Below are 26,600 nucleotides of genomic sequence, written 5' to 3' on the forward strand. Positions count from 1 at the left end.
AGAGGGAAGGTGTTCCACAGACAAGGAGCCAAAGTTGCAAACCTGCGGCCGCCAGAGCGCTTGCGTTTAAAAGGGGGTATCTGAAGGAGGCCATGATGGGATGAGTGGAGGTTGCGAGACGGTACGTACTTTGTGATAAGTTGGTCAATGAATTTGGGGCTTTTGCAATGTAATGATTTGAAGATCATGCATCCTATTTTAAAGGTGCAACGTTGGGTCACCGGAAGCCAATGGAGTTTCATAAGTAAAGGAGTGGCTGAGTGCCATCTGGGTTGATTCAAAATCAATCTGGTGGCGTAGTTCTGCACCATCTGGAGGTGTTTCGACAGATAGAGGGGGAGACCTAGATAAATGGAATTTTCATAATCCAGATGGGACAAACGGTGGCGATCACTACCTGGGTGATTGCCTCCAAGGTGAGAAGACGCCGAACCTTCCGGATTTTTCATAATTGAAAAAAACACTTAGAGACCACCTGGGCCACTTGGGCTTTTAGCGAAAGATCGCAGTCCACAGTGACCCCAAGCGTCTTTGCCGACGGTGAGGGGTTCGGGGCTTGACCCAAGTCAGATGGCCAATAGTGGGAGCCCCAGTGTTTGACGCTGTCTCCGGTAAGGACTAGCTCAGTTTTGCCCGGGTTTAATTTCAGCTGGTTTTGGTCCATCCAGGCTTTGATGTTCCTCATGGTCGATTGAAAATTCGAGATGGAGGTTTCAGAATTATCAATCGTGAACAGCAGCTGTAAATCGTCTGCGTAGTTAAATACCATCACCTGCTCATCTCTAAGGGCCTGAATCAATGGGAGGATATAGAGGTTGAACAGGTGAGGTGACAGGGAGGAACCCTGTGGAACTCCGCATGTGATGGACTGTTTAGTGCCGACTAGATCTCCAAGCCGTACTGCCTGAGAGCGGTTCTCCAAAAAAGACATCAGCCAGTGGGCCGCTGTGCCCCGGATGCCGGCCTGTTGACACGGTCGATCAATATGGTGTGATCGACCGTGTCAAATGCAGCCTGACAAATCCAGGAGCACCAGTGCCTGGGGAGAGCGCCTATCTGCACAGTCCCAAAGAGTATCCAGGACTGTGGTTACCACTGCCTCCGTTGAGTGTGCAGGCCGGAACCCGGCTTGATGGGGTTCAAAGCAGCCGGATTCCTCTAGGAAGTTGGAAAGGCATTTAGCTACATGAGCCTCCAGCACCTTTGCCAGGTATGGAAGTAAGGAAATGGGCCGGTAGTTTGCCTTGCAAGATGGGTCAGCCCCAGGTTTTTTTAGGAGCGGTATGACCGTGGCTTCCTTAAAGGCCAGTGGAACTAGGCCGGAGGTCAGAGAGTCGTTCAGGAGAGTATGAGCAGGGGCCGGGAGAGCGGAGAAACACTCTTTTAGGATGTACGGGGGGCAGCTGTCTGATGGAGCACCGGATTTAACTTTTGCTAACAGTTCCTGAAATTGATCCTGGGTGATAAGCGGGAAACTGCTAAGAGTGCCAGAACTATTGTCGATTGCCATACCAATAGTAGTTGGAGTCACATACTGTGGGATGCTGGCTTTAATGTCCACAATTTTCTCACTGAAATAGATGTTAAGTGAGTCACAAAGGGACTGAGTCAGAATTATCCTGGGACGGACACTATCCAGGTTCGTTAATTCATTAAGAATAGTGAAGATGTCCTTGGATCTGTTTGAGGATTTAAGGACACGAGAAGAAAAATAAGCCACTTTCGCAGCGGAAATGGCATTCATATATTCCTTCCTGGCCTTAGTGAACCCGATCTTTAAATCAGGGTCATAGTTGCGTCGCCACTGACGTTCCAACTGCCGCAGGGCTTATTTCCTGGTTTTTAAATTGAGAGAAAACCATCTTTGGGCGTCAGCGCGCCGTGCCAGTCTGACTTTTTTCTAAGGGGCATGCAAATCACTAGCCGCTTGTAGCCAGACAGAAAGATTGGATTCTGAGGAATTAATGTCACAGTGAGAGGTGGGAATAGTGTTGGCTAGTGTCTGTAGGAATGCTGCTCTATCCAGAGTATTCCATTTCCTAGCTAGTCCGCCTGTAGCCGTTGTGGTTGTCTTAGCGGAGGAAAAATTAGATTGAATTTAAGAAGTAGGTGATCTGACCAAAGGCAGGGCAGGGTTATCGGGGTCATCTCAACACATATTCTTACTTTTCCAGGCTGCTTCAGTTTACGTGCAACCGCAAAGGGGAAGACACAGGGCTTCTGTCCCTCCACTCTCTTCATGCAGTCTGCCGCCTTTAGCTTTTGTAATTCTGCCTCTACTTTTGGTCAGATGTGAAACGCCACCTGGACATAACACAGGGCAATGGGTTGTACAGACTGATCGATGAGCATTTGGACTACTCGGTCTTTTAGCCAGCCATCCCCTTAGTAGATGTGTTCAAACTCACTGAGGAGATAGTCTACTGCGCTTGCATGGATTCCAAAGGCATACTAGAGTAGTCTCAGGTGTTCGGCCATGTGACAGCTAATGAGCAGGTCAGACGCGCCCCTGGTAACATATATCTTTGCTTTCATGGACTGCCCTTGGTATTCGATTGTGGTAGTGGAGACACCAGCAAGAGGGAGGCATATAATGGTGCCACAAGAGTACACTCTGGTGTGGGGGGTGCAGTACAGGTGGAGAGGGCATCTTCTGGTGTAGTACTAGGGCAGTATGTTGATCGACGCCCCTGTCTCCATGAGAGCTCGAACGGCTGTCCTTTTAATTGTGACCGGGCAGTGGGAGGCCTGTTTGGCATGGCTCTGGGCAGGTTCGATTGCATGTATGACGTGAGCTGTCCCCACTAAGGCATCATCATTCATGTCATTGTCTGCGAACACTGACTCAGTTTTTGGACGCTTTTGGCAGGGGTGTTGAAAGGAAAACCTTGGGGTAGTGGTTCATCTTCCCACACGCAGAGCATTACTTTCCTTTTGCTGGGCAGTCTCCCGAATGTGGGGTGGCACCACCACACCATCGGCACAGAGTGTTGGTCCATGATGTCTTTGGGCGGTTACGTTTACTGTAAGGCGATGTGGCTCTAGCGACCTGGTTAATTGGTTCGGCTATGGTGGCTCACTGGAGGGTTACATCTATTTGTGTTGACTGACAGAGGTTTTGGCCATGCCAATGTAAAGATGTCTGCCATAGTCATGTGATGGACTTAAAGTTTCTGCTCATGTAGCTTGGCAGAGGAAGAGCCCAAAATGAGATGGGCCTGGATCTCATCCTGCTCATCTGGTAGGGTGCAAGTGCTTTAAAGCTCCTTTGACAGACTTGGAGGAAATTCTCGTAATCTGGGTTTGCGAGGGGATTGAAGTATGGGTATGGCCAGTCATGGCCCTCTTGCTCGCTGTGCCACTGGATTCAAGCTAGCCTGGCTGATGAGGGGTGAAACCTCGAATACGGTCCCAGGATGCTTGTTTCCAGTCCAGTGAGGACCTGGCCGGGCAGTTCGTGGTGGACTGTTCCCATGATGACTGATTTGCATTTGACTGGGTCCAAACTGGGATGGCATAGTGAACAAAAGAATGATGAATTAAACCCAGATCTCTTGACTGGGGGTGAGTGGTTGAAAGGTTTCAGCACTCCCACTATCATTTTGTTGTGTTTCCTAGGGGCTTAAAGTGGGCTGTTAAAGTGGCTTTGAGTGTAATATAAGTATAGGGCATACCAGCTACGTCCACAGTTTTAGACAGTTTGTGTATGGTAACGCCACCTAGACGAAGGAGCATAGGCCAATGCCTATCCTCTTCCAGGCCCACTGCTGCAAAGTATGTTTCAAGGCGATGGATCCAGGTTGCCCACTTTGCTGCTTCAGATGAGGAGGCTCCAGAAAAGAAGAAAGGTTCTATGGTCGTAGTGATGCCATAAATGTGGTCCTTCAGCATGTGTGGGCAAAAGGCTGGTGGGAAACACCCACTAGGCGGGTTCCCATACTAGTGTAAGGCATCGGGAGCAGGTCTAGTTGTGGGAGTGTCGTCTCTTATGATGGCCAAAAAGTCTATGCTAGGAGAATCTTGCTCATAGGCTTCTGGTGGGCATGGCTGCAGGAAATGAAGATGCAGTCACAGTGTTGCCCCAGTGGCAGCCACCATGAATCTGTCGAAGGGCCCAGATGACCAATGGGAGGATGAGTGTCCCACTCCAAAACAGTGTGCAGCCTAGAAATGTCTACTCTTTCAATGTTCATGAAGTAGGAGGAACCCTGTGATGCCCAGTTGGGGAACACAGCATACAGCCCCTGGAGGTGGTGCCAAAAATGCGAGTAGGAGTTGCGGGATGTGCGGGCAGTGCACCATTCAGTAGAGGAAGCCGCCATCCGCATCAGCTGTTGAGAGCCAGGAGGCATGAGTGGGTCAGCGTCACATATCGCAGACTTTGGAGGGCTCACACCTGCAAGATCAGGCACAGAGTCAAGGGACTGCATGATCCGGCACTGCAGGCTGCCGATGTGAGAGTGGGGGAGACTGTCCTCATCACTAAGTTTGTCACAGGGGTGGCCACGTGATTAGGTCCCACCGGAATGCTGTGCCTGGGGTAGGAATCATGTGTAATAAGGAGTCGGCAAACTAGTCTTCGTATGGAACGGAACTGCCTCAGCGCGGCTCCACCCATATATTTTTTAACTCAGGTCATGTGCCCCTTGGAATAAACCACTTGCCAAACTGAGGCCAAGGGTGCTTGGAGTAACACCCCTCGGCCTGCAGTATTACACTATTCTCAGGCTGCCACCTGCAAAGGTATCCACTGAGTACTTTATGGGTGTACCCACAATGAGTCCCCTGAACAGATACCTACCAACAAGGTGGCACCTTCTAGGGCACCTAACAACAGAGTGTTTCCTGCGTAGGCACTTACCCACACAATCAAACAATCAAAAGTTGATTGGAGGAATGCTTGCAATAATTTTATCACTAGCAATAACTCGAGGAAACATTCAAACCCAATGGTCCAAAATCAGTTTCAACCTGATTGGGGCTCTTTACTCACATATTACTTGGTACCAGAGGCACAGTGAACACAAGGCCCATATCTAGGCATTCCTTTACCACTTAAAGCGGTACATCAAACACACAAATGGTGATGGGAGGAATGCTTACAATAAGTCTAACTGCTGGCAATTGCCTGGAGTAGTCTTCCAAACCATTGTTCTTTTGCTCAACATGCCACTACAGTTTTAACCTAGTCCTATGCAAATCAGTCTTGACCCTTCTCCAATAGAAGTAGTCCAGCCCGAACCTTCATGCCAGGTCCTCCCTGAACAGTAACACAATCAACCAAAACCAAGTAGAGCCAAGCTGCACATGACTGACAGCCTCTATCAGGGTGAAACTTCTGGTACTATCTTTGAGATTGATATTATTGGTTATTATTGCTTGCCTTACCTGTCTCTCTCACCCATATCATTTATATAAAGTTAGGTTTAACTCTTGGTAGTTCTTCACCCTCGCCTGAGTTCTACTGCCTCCTGTACTTTCATTGTGATTGTTATTACTGTTTATTATTTCCTGACTTACCTGTTTTGCTCACCTGTTCATTTGTAAAGCGCTCTGATACCATCATGTGTCATGTTTGTGTTATATAAAACTCTAATAAATAAAATTAAAATAAAAAAATATATATATGCATATTCACTGAAAAAAACAAAGGTGGCAGGGACGTTATGGTAAGGCTCAGATTTCACTGCCATTGAAATTCAGCAGTTATTGTTCCTCAGCTAACTATAACTTACGCACCCGCAATGCACTTCTTAAGACCTCACATATTACATCACTCATGACATGGTCAGCATAGTTCCCTCTAACATGCACGCTTACATGCACGCACACCCAGCCTTTCTCCAGTGCGCACACACTCTCCCAAACAGCACACGTCACTTGCAGCTAGCAAGAGACCACTTGCTAGCTGCATACTTAAATATGCCCCAAAAAAGTCACTTTTTGGCGAAGTGCAAGGAGCAGTGGTAGCCCTTTTGAAAGCCGATCAGAAGAGCAGCTGGGCTGCCACTGGCAAATTGGACTTGGAACATCAGAGAAGATGCAGATTCTACCCTTGCTGCTTGGTCTGCTATTCTTGGGGGCATGCCAGGTTGGTGTAGAGGTGTTTGGTGTTATGGTCAGCGCTGTCGACTTTGGAACCCAAGAAACAGGTTCAAATCCTGGCAACCATGAACTTTGTTATTTGCGTTCGGCCTCATAAATCTCTGAAAAGGCCTTCCTAATACTCACAAATTTGCATTTACTAACTGAGCAACTTCTAATCTACTAGTCTGTGTCCCAACTCCAGGTCTCTGTGTAGGGATACCAGTTTCATTGTGTCTGTATTCATTCTGATGGCTCTGGGTGAGGCACTCCGATCATGGTGTAATTTTGGGGAATCCAGAACAGTAAACCCAAAGGTTGCTGGGAATTATAAATAGCTAACTCAAACTGGTATTATAACCTTCCCTTCTCTCCCAAAAAGAATCAGATGAGAGAGAGGCAAGTTAACCCCTATAAAAAGTTTGAGAAAAATGTTCTCAATCTGTGCATTTTCAAAATGGGGAGAGGAGTTGGCCTAACGGCTAGGGCGCTCGACCTCGGACCTGGGGATCTGGGTTCGAGTCTCGGTAACGACGCCAAAAAAAACCTCCTGTGATTCTGGGCAAATCACTTATGGCCACATGCATCAACCTATTTAGGAAGTGCAAACGGTGCGAATCGGTAAATTCGTCCGTTTGCGCTTCCTAAATAAGTTTTTGGGATGCATGAAACAATTTTTGAAAAATCGCTTTTTTTTGCATTTCCTAAAAATGCGAATGCATTTAAGGAATCGCATTTGTGCGATTCTATAAATGCAATGCATCCATTTTTTTAAAAAAATGCGAATTTTGAAATAGGAAGTGCAAATTAACACGAGGTTGACCCTCGTGTTAATTTGTGAAATTCTTTAAAAAAGCACAAAAATGCATTTTGGAAAGTGTCATGTTACACACACACACATGTCCTTAGGACATGTGTGTGTGAAACATGCACTTTAAAATACATTTCAGGGGTGCAGGGGGGGGTCCTTTGGACCCCCCTCTGCACCCTTGCAATGCATCAACAAATTGCGAATTCCAAAAAAAAGAAATGCAAAACGGCATTGATTCCTATGGGCCTCTAGGCCCATAGGAATCAATGTAATGCCATTCCTTAATTGCGATTCGCAATTAAGGAATCGCAAATTCCGAAAATTAAGAAATCCTAAAAAAAATTAGGATTTCTTGATGCATAGGATTTTGCAATTCCTAAATTGCGATTCCTTAATTTTCGCAATTTAGGAAATGCAAAATCCTACAATGATGCATGTGGCCGTTAATCTCCCCGTGCCTAAAATGAATGTAACGTAACTGGTGTAACGTAACTCATGTAACGTAACTGGCGCCTACCTGATTCGGTTCGGGTCTAGTTCGCGCTATATAAAACTCTGCAAAAAAAATAAAAAATCCTGCCACTCTGGGCAAATCACTTAATCTTGCAGTGCCTATAAACAATGCATGTGTCTTTGTGTAATGATATAAGTGCTCATTTAAAGAGTTCCAATGCCCTTAGGCTTATTTTGCTCTATATAAAACTGAAAACAAAGATTCACAGCAGCACCAATTGGGGGCAGGCACGACGCTATTGTCAATAGCATTTATTGATTGCGATGGAAGTGGCCTGCATTTCACACACAGTTAGGGTAGCTCACAAGGTTATATGATTGTCTGTTTCTCAGTTCATGTTTAAATGCACTCACTTTCAATAAATACTTTCCAAATAATCTGATGTACTAAGGGGAAATGCTTCAGCATGTTCAAGAAATACACTTTTTGTAGACAAGTTTGTCATGTTCAAAAGGAGAGGAGTCATGAAAGCCAGAGTCTTACTGAAAACGTATACATTTTATTTTTCTAAACTCTGCTGCAAAGAAACTGCAATTACAAAGTAATTGGCTACAAAGATGAGCATGACAATAAATCTGTAGAGATTAATTTGTCAGAAAGGATGCATTATAAAATATCTTTGAGGTTATGGTACCTTCTGCGAGATCAGGCCTTATAATAGTGTTGAGATAACTCCGGTGGTTAATGCAGTTGTTGGAGACATCTGAGTTTTGTCTGCTTACAGTTTTGACTCACACTTTTGCATAGAGGGTAAGTGTGTCTCATGCAAAGCACACTGTCTAACAAGCAGATCACAGATTTGTATTTTATGTAGATAGGTACGTGGGTTTTTGTTTTGGCACAGATTTTATTATTTGCAGTTCATAAACTGCAATCCTTGATTGTAAAATGCAAGTCATGACTTTAGAGCTTTATCGTTTTCTTTCTCAGTGTTTCATAAAAGTATGCTAAAAGGGGTTTATTTGCATAAGTAATAATGCCTTACAACTACAGACAACCCCAGGCACTGTGTTACATTTTAAATCCTGACTTTTTGTTTCTCTCACTTATGCATGCTTAACATACAATTTCTATCTTCTTACAGCACAAGCATGTAGCTTATATACAAGGAGGGCCAAAGTCAAACAATAATAATCCCCAAATGTTTCTTTTAAGTATACTGGACTTGTAAAGTAATAAGCTGTGTCCCTTTGTTTCCACTCCATTGCATCGGCCTCCAGGTATTAGGGCCCAGGTGGCTCCCAGCCAGGATCACCCTTAAATGAAAGGAGAGCTGATGGCTCTTTAAATTAGACTTTTGTTTTTGGCCTACCTGGAATTGTAAATAAGAAAGCCCCTTCACCGCTTGCAGATTTCTGTTCGGAAAGGAAATTAGACATCCGGTGGGCACTGCTCAATGTGTCCCGGTGCTGGCAAATTATACTGGAAAAGATGTCAGGATAATTCACTGGGTCCAGCCCGGATCCCAGTTTCGGCTTAATAATAGCTGCCTCATTCTTCTGACTTCTTCAACCCTGCTGTTTAATAAAAACTTATAATGGTATAACCTTATAAGTCCTGTCCTTTTTTAACCCTGGGGTGTAGGTGCCACAAGAGTAAGGGGGTCATTAAGATGACGGGCGGACTTTGTCCGCCCGTCATCCTACCGGTGAAAGGCACCGCCCGCCATAAGGGCGGGGGTCCCGTGGCTAGCACTAGGATGCGCCCGCCAGTGGCGGGCGCATCCTCCATTCCTACCATTGTGGCGGGCGGTGCACTCAGCACGCACCGCCCACCACAATGGCAGGAAGGCATGCTGTGCACTTCCAAGCACAGCCTGTCAGGCACCGCGCAGTGCCTGCCATGCTGTGCATGGAACTGCTGAGGGGTACCATAGGTACCCCCCATGTGCACCCCCCACATCCCCGGAGTTCATGGTGCCCCCGCATCGGGCCCCCAAAGCAGACTCCGCATGCCTTTCAGTGGCGGCATTGCTGCCACGGAAAGGCATCTGAGGAAGCCCATCCAAATATGGCTGGCCGTGTCTGATAGACACCGTCACCATATAAACCCTTTTATAAGCGGTGGACGGTCGGGGCGGAGCTAGCTCGCAACCAAGGTGGCTGCCTGAGCCGAGAGCTCCCCCGTCTCGAAAGCAATCCTGCATCTGTCCTGAGAGTAATCTGGTTTACAGCGACCTGACTCTGCGAGCCCGCACCACTAAACAGCTGTGGACCTCGGACAACGCGAGTCCGAGCTTAGTACTCCCCCGCCACTGCCTGAATGCACTGAGCGGCCTGGTCGCACGGACCGCAACAGAGGTCTGCCGCTCTCATCAAGGGGCGTGTCCGCTGTATACTCCGCTACCTCGGCAGCTGGGCCCAGCTGAAGGGCGGCCCCGCGCGTGGAGGGATTAGGGTGACCAACTGGCATTGGTGCAAATTCGGGACGGTGAGTGTAAAAATTCAGGACAAAGGGTCAAAATTCAGGACACAAATTCAGGACAGGAGGTCAAAATTCAGGACAAATATTCAGGACAATTGGATAGGTTTTACAGACACATCAGAGGTCGCGCATTAGTATATAAATAAGCCCAGCCATTTCCAAACATATTCAACCATTTGCAAACCTATCCTTCATGTATCCTTCCATCTATCATTTCACTCATCCATCCCTTCATCCATCCTTTCACTCATCCATCCATTATCCATCCATCCGCCCTTTCACCCTATCCATCTGTACACTCATCCATCCACTCTTCTAATCATCCATCCATTCACTCATCCATCCAGCCATTTACCCTTTCACCCATCCAGCCATCCTTTCACTTACTCATCCATCCACCCAGTCACTCATTCTTCCACCCATCCACCCTTTCAGTCATCCATCATCCTCCCTTTCTCTCTCCATCGCCTCTTTCACTTAGCAATCCTTCCTTCCTTCCATCCATCCATCCACCCACCCACCCATCCATCTACTCATCCGCTCATGAATCCATCCATTGACCCTATCACTCATCCATCCTTTCTCTCATCCATTTATCCTTTCACTCCTTCACTCATCTGGAGTAGTGTGGCTCACTGGTTAGAGGCAGCAGGCCTGAAAGCAGAAATCAGCCCGGGACCAGGGTTCAATTCCCGACGCGGCAGGGTCGTGGACTTTAGTCAGCGGACTCGATAATTCTCGCTTCGGTGCTTACTCTAATCAGGGGTTCCACTCGGCAACTCTGGGCATTAGCTTGCCTAATCTCCACAACGGCCCCACCAATTCCGGGGATGCCTGGCTCAACTTTGGGGACTCCCAGCAAGGGACCATCCCACAGGGAAAGCCAGGACGGGTTCCCCAGAGTTATACAGCGCCGGGACGCCCCGTTGCTGGGGCAGCTGTGCGCTTTACAAGTATACTACATTTTGTCCATCTACCTTCCCTTTCACTCATGAATCCATCCTTACATCCACCCTTTCACTCATCCGTCCATCTATTCGCCCTTGCACTTATCAATTCATCAATCCCTCCATCATTTTACTCATCCATCCACCCACTTACTCATCATCCACCTTTTCACTCATCCATCCTTTCACTCATCCATCCACCCTTTTACCCATCCAGCTACCCTTCCACCCATACATACAGCTATTTCTTTTCAATCTTTCATTCATCCATTCACCCTTTCACTAATTCATCCAGCCATCCCTTCACTTACTCTCTCGCCCACCCATCAAGAACTTTACCCTCGCTGCAGAAGCCATCCCAGGACTCGGACAGAAGCCACCCAGGGCAGAGACAAGTTCACCACAGGGGGGGACAGGAACCATCACAGGCCGGGGGACGGGACGACAGGAGCCATCACTGGGGGGGTGGGGGGGTGGACATGAGCCATCACAGGAGGGGGAACAGGATCCACCAGGGTGGGCACAGGGGTGGGTATGCAGTATTCTAGTATCATCTTGGTCTCTTCCCGGGTGGGGTAGGGCTCCTCACCCCCTCCTGGACAAGACGAGGAGAAGACAGGCTCTTTCCAAAATGTTAGTTTTGCCCCCCTCCCCCCCCACACTGATGTACAGTACTGAAAGGAGATACTCCAAGAGAACTGATTTAACTGATTGTCCTCCATCCTTTGTTAATCAGTGTGGGTGCGATTGTGCCATTTCTTTATTTTATTACAATACAGACTGCATGTTTGAAGAATCGAGGTTTGTTTACTATTTAGTGACAGTAATTAAGCTCTGTGAAGAGAACCACGTGCTGCCTCGGTGTAATCAGGGCCGGTTCTAGGATGTTTGGGGCCCGGGACAGAAAGGGAATGTGTCACACCAATTGCAGAGACATGAGGCATTCAGGGCTGTTTGCATGTGAATAGATGTCGCTGCTCCTGAAGCTGCAGCTCCTCCCTCACAGTCACCTTCAATCACCTCTTAACAGCTCGTCAAGGGATGGAGGTGTGAGGGTTGCCATCCCGCTGGGCCTCTCCAATGCTGCTGGGTATCTGAGCTTTGGTACAGCATCGGAGTTACACCCGACCTTAACAGCATTGGAGTCAAGCAGGGAGGTGGGGGGCCAGCTTTGCCGGTTGTGCAAACAGTTAAAATTACGGACAAATGCAGGGGCGCAACACCCATTGAACTCACCGGGCTTCAGCCCCCCCGTCGTGTGTGGCAGCCCGGGATGAGACAGATCCCGGGCACACACAGAGCCGCACCCGAACGTTTCACAGGTCTTTAAAAGAGCATTTGAATGTTAATTAGGCCTTGAAGTTGTTTGACCCCTTCTAAGAGCCCCTGCAGCTCCACTCTGCCTACTGATTAAAGGTTCAACCCCCCCCCCCGAAATTTTTTCTTAGCCCCCCCCCCCCCCCCCCCCGAAATTTGGCTCTAGTTGCGCCTCTGGACAAATGGCATCCCTTAAAGAATCCTTCACGGACCACGGACAGACAGCCGAAATTACAGACTGTCCGTGAAATTTACGGACGGTTGGTGACCCTAGGAGGGATGCAGGAGAGCCTCTGCCGCTGGACGCAACACTCCCGCCTGGACGGAGAGAGTCCTGTGACGGTACCTGTAGATCCGGGGCTCCGGGCGGGCTGTTGGGCCTGCGCGGTGGAGCGCGTTGTGGGGGCCTGCGAAGTTGCCTGCTACTGGGCGCTGGGGTTGGCCCCACACAACCGGGAGGAGGTGATTTGAGTCGCAGCAGGGGGAGCACCGGTAACTGGCGCGAGAGAGCTGCGCTGGTGCACCCGCTCCCCGGCTGCCGGAGGCAGTGTACTTTATCACGGTGGAGCCGCCTGGAGTGACGCTGAGGGGACAGTGAGCCCGGGAGCGGAGACCCGAGATCGGCTGTGACCCAGGAGAGTCCCCTTCAGGGGCGGACCGAGGACTAACGCAGTTAGTACGCACTGAGGCGACAGGGGGCTGAACTAGGAGCGGAGAGCCCCCCTAGAGGTGGGAAGCGCTGCTGAGGCTGGCATAGACTACGACTGCCTGGGGGTCTTCCTCGGGCGGTGGCGTCAAGATGTGGTGGAGGGGGGACTGTGGTATACTTTAAGAGCCTCAGTAAGACGGCAGTGGGCATACCCCTGATCAGATCTGGCAGCGGCAGAAGGGGGATGCCCCCATGAGACTTGGCGGTCTGCCCTTGTGCCCTGGGTGACGCGGAGGTCCGGAGGTGGGCGCTCTCCTGGGCTGAGAGACTAACTGATTTGACCTGCGAAAGCGGAGTGGCCTGCGGGGCAGGCATTGACACCACTGTAGGCCCGCGTATCGCCTCCAGGGCGGAGCTGAAGCGTAACGCGTGTCTGAGGGCCTACGAGGCGATCCTGCAGGTTTTGATCCACGTTTGGGAGGGTAACCGGCCGTAGTTCCACGGAAAAGACACAACACGAAGGGACTGCGCCGACACCAACGAGACGCTTTTGAGATGGTGCTTTTGCGGTGGGAGTAGAGACATCGCAAACAAGAGCTAACATTCGCCTCAAGTGATAGTAGGTCATATAGAGCTGCCAGGATGGGGCGCAAGGACAAGACTCAACCCAAACTATCATTCGACCCCAAGAGAAACAAAGCATGCGAATCTGCATCAGGAGGAGGTCCTGGGGAATGGGAGTCTGCGGATGAACCACCACAACAGGATATCCGTGGCTTATTATTGGCCATGGAGAAGAGTCTACAGCGGGGGATTGCCTCATTGGGAACCAAGATGGACGCACTCACCTACCGGATGGACCGCATGGCGGAGAGGCTTGACAAACAGACGAAGAGGATAAACATGTCAGAGCGCCGCCTCACTGAGGTGGACAAGGCACAAACCTCCCTGGACTCAGAACATAGGCAGTTGGGCAGAGCGATGCAGATATTACAGGACAAGACGAGGACTTAGAAGCACGCTCTCAGAGATGTAATGTTTGTATTACAGGCCTGCCAGAAAATACACAGACCAGAAATATGGAGGTGTTCGTGGAAAACCTATTAAAGAAACTCCTTGGGGAAACGGCCTTTTCTGGAATGTTTGTGGTTGAGAGAGCACACCGCTCCCTAGGCCAGAGACCAAAGCTGGGGGCACCACCGAGGCCTATAATCGCTAAGTTGCTTAATTACAGGGACCGAGATGTGGCACTGAAGCTCGCAAGAGAGAAGCAACCGTTACAATACGAGGGTTCGGTACTTTCATTGTTCCCGGACTTCACGGCTAAAGTACAAGACGCTCGGAGGCAGTCCCAATCCCAAGGCCCTGCAGAAAGCCCTCAGAGACTGGCGTAGAGAGGAGCGGCCCTCTCCGAACAGAGAGGCAGAGGGGATGGAAGGTCCATTGGACGAACAGGACTAGCTGTGATGATTGATGTAGGGATGCTTAATTTGAACCACTTCGAGCCGGGGGGCTCAGGCAAGGGATACTTAGAAATTTGCGGAATGATAGTCACTGTATGACTCATTTTATTTTGAAGGATTGTATTGTAGGGGATGCGGGATGCGGGGGCGCGGTTTGCAGAGATGGAAATGACATGATATAAAGTTGTAGTAACAGTTGGGTCATGGTGCAAAAGGTCATACTGTTATAATAAGGATGAGTGGTTAGCCAATGTATTGACATTTTTGCAAGGTGCAGTCCTTGTGGGCCCTTATGGGCGGGGGGACCCGGAAGTCACTGAGGCTGAAACAACTGTTGACTAAGAGAGCAACCAAGCACATGCCCGACAATACCATGAATTGAAGACTCCTAGGTGTGGAATGTGATTACATGCATGATACCTTTGCACCAAGACGGGGGAGGGGCGGGCGGCTACAAAACTTTGTTCTGTAAAGAGTTTGTTTCTCCTGATGGTTACCTACGCCCCGCGTGAATCACACTGTGCTCGGAAATAAGGTTTTGTTTTAGCCTTTTGGTTTCAGGATTTGGTAGAAGGGATGGGGTGGGGGATGATCGCGGCCTAGTTGGGGATGGGCAGGCATGGGAGGGTGTTGGGAGGGGGGTGGGGCGACACAGCGGCGTATCGCTAGGATTGAGGGGGGGCTGTTTGCAGTTTGTGGGGGGGTTTTATGGATTGTTAGGCACAGAAGCGTCAAGACATGGCGCGAGGTTACATGTTCCGAACACACCATGGAAACACATACACCGACTGTTAAGGACAGGATGGCACCACCTGGGGACTTGTCGGATACACTGACGCTGATAACATGGCATGTCGGGGTCTTAATGACCATAGGAAGGTCAGGAAGGTTCTACAATATCTTTCGAGACATGGGGTTGACATAGCACTCTTACAGGAGACGCACCTACACCCAGATAGCCATATCCTGTGATATAGGGGCTTCATGGGCAACATACATGCGGCAGGATTCACATTACACGCAAGGGGGGTTCTCACGGACAGGGATGGACGGTACACGATCACAAAATGCTGCGGGAAGGGTATGGAGTTATGCATAGTGAACACCTACTGCCCTAACTATGATCACCCTGCCTTCTAATCAGACTTAGTGGTCAAGATCCTAAAGCACTCTGTGGGGGAGATTTTAATATGACAAGACAACCCAATATAGACAGATCATACGGCCCTGAACATCGTCCCTCAGGTTCCGCTAGGGCGCTGGAGGTGGCAATGACCCGACTGGACTTGCGGGACATGTGGAGACACAGAGACCCCACTCTGGGGGGATATACGCACTATTCAGCTCCACATAACATACATACTAGGATAAACTACTGGCTGACCACAACTCATCTAACTCACAAAGTTCAGGCTTGCACTATACTAACACATACATACTCAGATCATTCCCCCCTGTTGCTGATAGTTTCCACACCAACGAAACGCATCCCGCCATTTGCTTGGCGTTTTCCCCCTTACTCCCTACTAGACGGTCCCTTTAGGGAAGAATTAGCTGCGGCCATTGAGATGTTTTTTTAAACCAACGTGGGCACTGTGGATTCATTCCAGAATGTCTGGGAAACCTTTAAGGCGTATATCAGGGGGGTCACTATCTCTAAACATTCGGGAATCCTTGAATCAATTCGAAGTTGGTTATAGACTTTAGAGAAAAAACTTAAGGAGCTGGAGACCAGACGCCTGGGAGATTGTAGCGAAGCCCTTACCCAGGAACTCGCCCGAACACTTCACGAATACCACGAGGAGGCCGACTCTGAAGTAAAACACCTAGGAAAGTGCACCACTGCTAGATCCTACGGAGAAGGGGAGCGCCCTGGAACGGTGCTAGCGCAACTGGCCAAGCAGCGCAGAGGCAGGATGTCGATACCGGACTTGAGGCCCTTGCCGACAGACGAGCCGCTCTCAGATGAACAGGTCGCAGAACGATTTTGCGAGTATTATGCGACCCTATACACCTCCCGAGTACCTGCCCCAGAGGAAAGCATACTTGACTATCTCTCCCACATCGAGCTACCCTGGCTTTCTAACTTGCATTGCGAATTCCTAGTACGCCCGATTGAGCGAGAAGAAATCGTATGGGCTTTATCTGCTATGCGGGCTGGAAGCGCGCTGGGAAGCGACGGCCTCACTGTTGCCTTTTATAAGGCATTTGCTGCCCTCCTGATCCCTCGGTTACTCACCCTCTTTGAGGACATGGCAGACACGGGCACTATGCCATCCACTATGCGTGAGGCGATATTGGTGGCTATCCTTAAACGGGGAAAGTCCCCGGGGGACTGCGCCTCGTACCGCCCCTTGTCGTTATTAAACGTGGAAGTGAAGATATTCGCAAAATTGATCGCGAACCGCCTCAACCCCATGGTTACCTCGATGGTTGCCCCAGAACAGGCGGGATTTGTTCCTACCCGCAACCTCACGTATAATCTCAGAACGGTGTTTGCTGTGTTTCAGAGGTCCCAGCTGTCACGGTCTTCCTAGACATGGAAAAGGCCTTCAACTCTGTCGAATGGCCTTTCCTGAGGCATGTCCTGCGTAGGATGGGAGGGGGTGCGCTGTTCCTTCAGCTTTTAGCCATGCTGTATACCTCCCCTATGGCTCTTATACGGATTGGATTGCTGACCAAGGCAGGGATGCCCCCTTTCCCCCATTCTATATGCACTTGTGGCTGAGCCTCTTGCTTGCGCTCTACGTGAATACCACAGGCACAGGGGTATACATTTTCCGACATACAATTTAATCGTACCCACGTACGTGGACGATACCCTCTTATATGTCCGAGATCCGGAGGTGCATTTACCGGCAGTGCTGCACTTAAGTGGTCTTATTTAGCTCTCTCTCGGGAATACATGTCAATTGGAGCAAATCCCTCATGTTCCAGCTCACACCGGCTACGAAGAGGTTCGACCGGAATACCCTATTCAGTGGACTACGGACGTGGTACAATATTTAGTGATCCGATTGCATACGAACTCGGAGATAGTTCTACAGGAGAACTATGGGGTGGCAGTCTCGAAACTCGAGGACGATATTGAAAAGTGCATTAAGTTGCCACTGTCGCTGTTGGGACGCATCTCACTTATGAAAATGATAGTGCTGCCGCGATTTTTATTCTTGTTTAGTAATATCCCCATGGTGCTATCGAACCTATTCTTTCAGCAGCTACACTCGTTAATGAACCGATTGGCTTGGGCTGGAAAACAGCCAAGAGTAGCGTGGGAAATTCTCATACGCCCATACGCGTCGGGCGGACTGAACGCCCCAGACCTGGAACTTTATTACAGAGCTGCACAAAGCGCACATGCTTACCACTGGATACATGGCCCAGTGGACATCCCACATATACGTATTGAGGCAATAGTTGCGGATCCGGTACCTTTGCCTGCGTTGCTCGCCCGGCCTCGGGTCCGAAGTACGGGTATTCTGGACTCGCTGAATGCAGTGACCCATGCATGGCATCATATGATGGATGTCCAAGCGTGCAGCCTACTGTATGCCCCGAAAGCCCCTGTTGCTTGGTGTTAATGGTTGACCCCATGAAAGGACAAGGGGATATTAGCGGCGATGAACACACTGAATATACACAACATGGGTGACTTATTTTCAGAAGGCACCGCACACACCTGGAGAGAGATTGAGACAGAGGATGTCTCTTATCCGCTATTATCGCGTTTTTAGTTTCACAGGGTGAGGCACGTGCTTAGGGACCTTCTGGGGGAGGATATGGTGGTTACGGCTTTTGATTACATCATAAACGCTAAGACCCCTTCTAAATTGATAACCAATTTGCACCGCATAGCCTTCTCAGAGAGGACAGTAGACTATGCTAAGCCTCGTCTGGCATGGCAAAGCGATCTGAATACTGACCTGCTGGAAGAGAAATGGCAATATTGCTGCTCAAGTACGAGGAGAATTTCTCTTAATGGCCGCCATAGGCTAATACATTTTAAATACCTAAACAGGATTTACTATACCCCGGAGAGGCTCCATAGATATGGATTACGTGCAAGCCCTAATTGTGAGAGATGCGGGGAGCAGGTAGCGGACGTTTTACATGTGGCGTGAACCTGTCCGGGCGTTTTTGCATTCTGGGGCAAAGTACACGAAGAGGTTAATGGGATCACGCAATTAACGCTGATGTCGGATTCTTTATTAGCCATATTGGGTTATTCCAAGCCTTTACGACAAGAATACAGAAGATTGGTTGACATGGCTTTTCTTCTGGCTAAGAGGTGTGTAGCGCTCTCATGGATGCATGGCCCGGTCCCTACTCTATCCCAATGGCACAAAGAGATGATTTACTGCAGCACACAAACTGAACTATATAGTGATTTATTGCCCCCTCGTAATAGACCAAAGAACTTCTGGTCCATGTTCATAAACAAATGCACTCACGGGATACTGCAGAGGAGGAGGATGCGGATACACATACAGGGGGGGGAAGATCTGGCTGGGAAAACGCAGAATAGTCACCCCTAGCGCATCGCAACATAGATGGATAGATTGCTCATTGAGGGATGGGCTGTAATAACCCCGAACAGGGATGAATAAGTACGACAGTCGGAACTTGGTGGGTCTACAGATCTCCAGCAATGTGGACTTGAACTATCATTGTGTGCAAGTAATGCTTTTTGTCATCAGCCTCCTTACTTTGTGCTGTCTATGGTTTTATCTTTTGCGAATTTACACATTCCACCCTGCACTTTTCCCTGAACCAAGGGCTGGCGACGGCTATACGCGACCGCCATCTTGGGAGGGAAGAAGGTTACCGGGCTAGTTGTTGACCACACGTGCCTACAAAGGAAGCAAAGTGCATCCTTCACTTTCACGAGCGCAATCCCTGCGCTGTTCCTGTGACCAGGAGCTTATTTCTCCTCATCCTCTGCTTTGATCGGTCTCTGACCATTTATACACACAAGAGGCATGTGAACTCGCATAGAAGCCCGCCCGTTTGGCCCCACCCCACACACTAGCAGTGTGCACCGTCTTCCCGCCATTTACCCACTATGATGGACAGCTCACTCAAGGGACCCCTGCGCCCTTCTGTGCGATGGCATAGTAACACACACATGGTCACTGGAGACAACTCTTCTGGCACTTTACGCAGCTGTAGTGTAGGGAAAGCACCATACATTTACCCAACAAGATAGCACTTACTGGATTAGCCAGTAGAAAGTACTCCAATAATAGGTTATGCAAATCGCAAAAAAATCCGCGAGTTCGCAGGAAAATCTGCAAACTCGTGGATTTATTTTGCGATTTCGCGCAAATTCGCGATCGCAGATCCGCAAAATTCGCCCATACTTATTAAATACTATGAAGTACAACTCCACATACGTTTGGATCATGCCTGGACAGAATACTCAAAATGGACTGGAAATCTGCACTGGCTGCAAGATGGCATTGCAGATGTCCATAAGTCAACAGGAGAGGCAGGCACAACATACAACTATAGGTAAGAAAGGAAGTGAGGCAGAAAAACATTTTAAATGTGCCTTACTGAATGCAATATCCTTAGTCAAACACAGTACTGAGGTAGCAGACTTAATCGAGGAGGAAGCAATTAAGATTGCTTTTATTACCGAGTCGTGGACAGACGATGCGTCCGAACCAGACTTGATAAAGACAACACCTCCGGGCTACATCTGCCACACACTAAATAGGTCGGTTAGGAAGGGCGGGGGCTTAGCAGTGATATATTCACAATCGCTTAACGCAACTCTCCGCCCCTTCCCTAATTTGGAATGTGAGGCATTAGATTTTAGTTTTTTGTTGTCTCACCACTTCACATTCAAAGGCACCCTGATCTATAGTCCGCCTGGACCTAGGAACCGGTTCACAACACAAGCTGGCAGCTGTTTAGAAAAAGGGTTAAGTGCTAGCTCATACACCATTTCTGGGGACATAAACTTCCACTTAGAAGTAGATAATGATGTGGATACATCAAATCTGATAGATTTAATGAGTACCTCAGACTTAAATCAACGGGTCACCGAGGCCACACATGCAGCTGGGCATACACTTGATGGCATCTTTTCCAATAATGGGCACCTGAGGTTTACGAACACTCTCCCGGTGATCTGGTCGAATCACAGGATAGTGTTTTTTGAGGTGACACTGCCAGATCAAGACGTCAAGAAACCAGTGCTGAAACAAACGACTACCATAGCAGGGAGCCCAGTAAAAGAACTGCAGGATCAGCTAGTCTCTACGTCCCCTACTCTAGCAGGAGATTAGATGAGGACACCTCTGCCTACACTAATTGGTTAAAAGCAGCGACGGATAAGTTAACCCCCGTGAAAACCATCTACAATAATAGGGAACGCCCAACGTCATTGTGGTACTCCCAGGACCTTAGAGAAAGTAAACTCCTCTGTAAACACCAGGAAAGAGCATGGAGGAGGGGGTATAATGTGAATGAAAAAAACAAATATAAACTATGCTTATTACACTATAAGAAACTACTTCACAAAACAAAAGAATATTATTTTGCAGATAAAATACGGTCTGAAAAGAATTCTGCCAAAGAATTATTTAAAACAGTTACGGCCTCCATTCCCATTTTAGCTAAACAAGAACTGTGCGATAAGATAGCCAACGTTTTCTTTAATAAAGTTGATGATATCTATGCCACATTTACAGCAGCTACAGATCATACCCCGTTAACAAATAAGGCAAATAGGGAAGGGGATGAATATACAGCTGTGTAATTTTACACCTATTACAGTCTCGGAAGTCCATACTATCCTGGTGAAAGTCAAATCAGGATCACCAATGGATCCCTGTCCTCCGTCCATATTGAAGCTAGCACCTGAACCAGTCATAATAATTCTGACGGTGATTATTAACAATATGTTTTTAGAGTGCTACTTTCCGAAAGCATGGAAGACAACATCGATTCTTCCCTTGCTAAAAAAGTCCAAGCTGAATCCGATGGACTCGAACAATTTCAGACCCATATCTAGACTGCAGCTCCCTGCTAAAATGACAGAAAAAATAATGAATACCCAACTCAGTCGATTTCTGCAGTATGGACACGTGCTGGACCCTACTCAGTATGGTTTTTGGGGGGGGCACAGCACAGAGTCTGCTCTCCTCAAGTCCACTGAAGAAATAAGGGCCATTCTGGATCAGGGAGGGAACGGAGCCCTGATCATGTTGGATCTCTCTGCGGCATTTGACACGTTCCATCATGTATTATTGATGGACCGGCTGCATAAGATTGGTGTCAAAGGTAGGGCTTGGAAACTGATCAATTCATTCCTGTCCGATAGGGTGCAGACAGGTACGCTTGGTAATTTTGCTGCTAAATCATTCTCCCTCCCTTGTTGAGTCCCGCAGGGGTCATCTATGAGTCCTACTCTTTTTAATGTTTATGTCTCGCAACTGGCTCCTCTCATTGAATCCTTCGGGTTCAAACTGACTACATACGCAGACGATACACAGATTGTTGTCACTCTGTTACCAAATGAAACTCAGGAGCTAGCACCCCGCTTTCACGATTGCATGACAGCGGTGAGTGGTTGGATGGCCCTAAACTGATTGAAGCTCAATTCCGACAAAACAGAGGTGGTACTGTTTGAAAACAATCCTCAGTTTTGGACCCCAGCATGGTGGCCAGATTCTCTTGGTCCCCTTCCAACACCTGTCAGGAAGGTGAAAAACCTAGGGTTAATAATTGATAATAGACTTTCCTACAAAGAACAAGTAAATTCATTTGTTTCAGCCACTTCATACATTCTGAAATCATGCAAAAAAATACTTGCTTATCTCCCTAAAGAAAGTAAAAAAACAGTCATCACGACTTTAGCCATGTCCAAATTGGACTATTCCAAAAGCCTGTATGTAAACGTTCAGGAAGGTCTCTTAAAAAACTCCAACTCGTAAAGAATGCAGCGGCCAGGCTGCTGTCAGGTACCCCAAAATATGAAACCATATCGGCAGAAATTAAAAAGTTACACTGGTTACCTGTTAGGAAGCGAGTTCTGTTCAAGGCCCTATGTGTAGTCCATAAATCACTCCATGGCATTGGACCAAATCATCTGATCCAACATTTCAATTGGTGTGTCCCAAAAAGATCTCTGCGCTCTTCAGAAGCCAAACTAATCTGTGTACCGTTGGCAAAAAAAGTCAATTGGGGTGGCAGGAGATTTTTCGTGGGCGCCGCCAAAGCATGGAATTCCCTTCCACTTCCTCGCAGAGGCATAACAAAATTAATTGATTTTAGGAAGGCTTTGAAAACCTGGTTGTTCAATGCCTACGGCCCAAGCTTGATCCTTCTGTGACCAGGTTTTAGGTGGACATCTTACACAGCGCCAGGACACCCTAGGGTAGCAGCGCGCTTATAAATGTCAATAACATTAACATTAACAATAACTTTGAGTTTTGAACTATGTCTGTATTTAAAATGTCGCCAATTACTGCCAATGTCTTTTGTGCTTGTTTCTTTCTGAAATACCAATAAAAATATTAATATAAAAGCGGCGGATGGTCTTTCCATGGCGGGGGGTCATTCCGGCCAGGATGCCGGGCGTATCGCCCCTGCCAGGCCAGCGGTGGCTACCGCCGGCCCTGCGGAGTCGATCCGCCCGCCATCCTAATGGGGGCATAAGTGTTCATGTCATGATGGTTTGTATCTGCATTGAAAAAATGTCTAAAGACCCATTAAATAGAGCTTTATGTGTGAAATGCACCTGTTTTCACTCTTGTTATAAACAAAAGTTTAAAATGTTAATTGCCACAGATTTATTTTGCTATGCACAGCACTCACACGAATATTCAGTTAATTGGTGCACATAGCCTTGACCACAGCACACAGATATTCTCGCACTGGCACACACAGTGGCAAAAAATGGGAATGCACATAGATGGTCAGTAACATCACTGATGACATCACTGAAATCTCAAATAACATCACTGATGACATTACTAATAAACGTTTCTAAGACTTTGAAATATATACTAAGCTACTGCATAAGTTAAATAACTATTCTTTTTGTACTAATGGATGGTACTGTTTCTAAAATATGTCTTCTGAGTAGCTATGTGACTGTATCAGTGTGGTAGTGGGATTCTGAGTGGCTGTAAGGGTAAATAAGTGGGTGTGTGATTAGGTGTAGGGGTGAGTGAGTGACAGTGTGAGTGATTGTATGGTGAGAGAGTATGTGTGTTGGTGGGTGTATGGGTGTGGGAGTGGTTGTATGGGTGAGTGAGTCGATGTACGAATAGCTGTAGCTATGAATAAGTGTGTGTAAGTGGCTGTGTGGGTGAATAAGGGGTTGTGTGAGTGCGTATATGGGTGAGTGAGTAGGTGTGTGAGTGGATGTATGACTGAGTAAGGAGTGCTATTGAGAGTAGCTATATGGGCTAGTGACTGGGTGTGTGAATGGCTACACGGGTGAGTGAATGGATATGTGAGTGGTTGTATTGGTCAGTGAGTGGGTATGTGAATGGCTGTATAGGCAAGTGAGTGTTTGTGTGAGTGGCTTTATGGGTGAGTGAGAGTGTGTGACACAGCTACCGGCACACCCACACAGACACTGATAAACCCACTTACAGACCAACTCACACACTCACACACCCACTCACAGACCTGCTCAGACATTCTCACACACACATATACCAACTCAAACACTCATGCACCTACTCACAGACCCACTTAAACATGTACATCCACTCACAGACCCACTCAGACACTCACACCACTCACAGACCTACTTGAAGATTTACATGGTGACTCGAAGACCCACTCAGAGGTTCACATACTCACTTAGAGACCCACTCAGAGACTCATCCACCCACTCACAGACCCACTCTGACACTCATGACCTCACTCACAGACTGATTCACACACACATGAAGGTACTTGCAAACCCACTCAGACACTCTCACCCCCACTCACAGACCTGCTCAGATACTGTCAGATGCTTATGTACCCACAGACCCACTCACTCACGGACTTACCCTCACTCCCAATCGGACACTTATGCAGCCACTCCCAGGCCCACTCAGGTACTCACACAACAATTGAAACATACGCACACTCACCCACACATTCACTGAGACACTCATGCCATCACTCACACATTCCCTCTCAAAGGTTACAGGGTAAAGTTAGGAAATACATCTAAAAAACCTTAGAAATGTATATAAAAACCCCTAAGGTTATAGGGAGGTTATAGTTAGAAAATAGAATTTTAGAAACCATAGGAATTCACTGAAAAAAACAAAGGTTATAGGGAAGTTCTAGTTAGGTAATAGAATTAAAAAATAAACCTTGGAAATTCTAAGGTATTTTTAATTATATTTCCTAACTATAACGTCCCTGGAGCCTTTGTAAGTAGTAAGTAAAATGTATTAGATAATTTTTATGACCATAACAAGTAAAAAGAGCAAACATCACAGATCATAATAAAAACCATTTAGTTCATAAAAAAAGAATTATGAAGGTGTGATACCTCCATATGAATTTAAAAGAGCTATTAAAACATGATCCCTATAATATATTCACAAGCAGAAATGCATTACTTAATATAGTATTAATCACAATTTGTTTTCCTTTTATCACATGATTTTTTTCGCAGTTCATAATCACAATTTACCAGCTAAGCAGTTTTTGATAGTCTTAGCTCTCCTCCACCAAGCATATAGCAGAAATCTCGAGAGCACAAAAAACAACCATCTAGTTGTCTCTGATTTAAAAATTCTCATTCCATCTGCTGGGCTTCGACATGATAGCAAGCGACAAATTGGTGCAATCCAATTCCTACGATAGTCTGCATATGCTATGCAGTAAAGAATAAAATGATTACTAGTCTCTACGGCAGAATGACACATAGGACATGTCGAGGAAAGTTAATCATGTTCCCATTTACTTTTAACTGAATTTAAAGGCAGAGTACCATACCTAAATAGTTAAAACAGCATTCTCACCTGGGGTGGTTCAACCTCATCAAGGAACAATTCAAAACTGTAGCTGGGTTTTACTTCAAGAAAGGCAGAGGTCAATGTACCATGAGCACTTCGATTTGTATTACACTGGTCTTGGAAATCCCAGAACCTCTTTTTCAATGTGGAAACCATCTCTTTCTTGATACCTTCTGGAGAATCCCAAACAAAACCCATATTTAGTTTGTAAAACCAATCTCTTATCTCTCCAGGCCATTTAACACACCCATTCATTTTGTGTAGGTTAATTAAGTTGAAGTTGAAGTTGAAAGAGTTTTGTATAGCGCTCTACTACCAAGCGGTTTCTTGGCGCTGCAGAAAGGAACTGAAACTGAGGAAGAAAAAGGGTGAGAATTAAGAAGTATAGGCAGAAGAAAAAAGATGGGTTGTCAAAGCAGCCCGAAAGTCCAGGTAGGAGGGAATGGACCTAATTGCCAGAGAAAGCGAATTCTAAAAAAGGGGGGCAAGTGTCGAGAACCTGGAGCCAACTGATTTAGCTCTGTCAAGCAGCTTCTAAGAGGAACTTGAGAATTGTTAACCCAAATCCTGATCCAGAAAGTTAGTATTCTCAAGATCGCAAACTGGGCAATGGATCTAAGTCCAAGATCCAATCTCAAGGTTAAGGGAGGGGTATTCATGGAAAGATTTAAAATTATCCTAATGAACCTATTTTCCGCTAAAACTAGGCCTTTTAGGTTTTCCAACCCCCAAAGTTCCACTCCGTAGAGCGCTGCACGTAGCCCTTTTGCTCTGTGCAGTTCTATCAGTGGGGATATTGGCCTATATGGAGAAGCTCTGACCCTCTTATTTATTGCACTGTCTACATGTTGGAGTGTTAAGGTGCTCTTTTCTATTTGATCTGACCAAGAAAGTTTTTCACTAATTTGAACCCCGAGATAATCAAAAGATTTTACCCGTTCCAAACTTTAGGAATTAAGAAGCAACTTTCCGTTTTGTTGCTTGTAGGGGTTGAACACCATGTATTTGGTCTTACTGCAGTTGATTACAAGCCCCCTAGAGTTACAGGCCCCCTCAAATCTATTGAGGAGGTTCTGGATTCCCCTTGGTGTTCTTGCAATCAACAGGGTGTCATCCGCAAATAGCAAGCAGGGAACAATTCTGCCCGCCATTTTTGGAGGATCTCCATCACAATTAAAGAGCTCATCTATAACTCCATTTACGAAAAGTGTAAATAAAGTAGGGGCCAGGACACACCCCTGGCGGACACCTTTTTGGATATTTATGTTGCCCCTGAGTCCACCATTCGAGTTCCACCTAACCTTTGCGAAATTGTTTACATGCAGGCGCACCAGGATATTAAGCAGGTATGGTGGTAGACCCATGTCTCTCAGGACGGACCACAGTTGAGTTCTATTCATAGAATCAAA

This window comes from Lissotriton helveticus, chromosome 6 (assembly GCF_964261635.1).
Source record: "Lissotriton helveticus chromosome 6, aLisHel1.1, whole genome shotgun sequence".
Taxonomy (NCBI): Eukaryota; Metazoa; Chordata; class Amphibia; order Caudata; family Salamandridae; genus Lissotriton; species Lissotriton helveticus.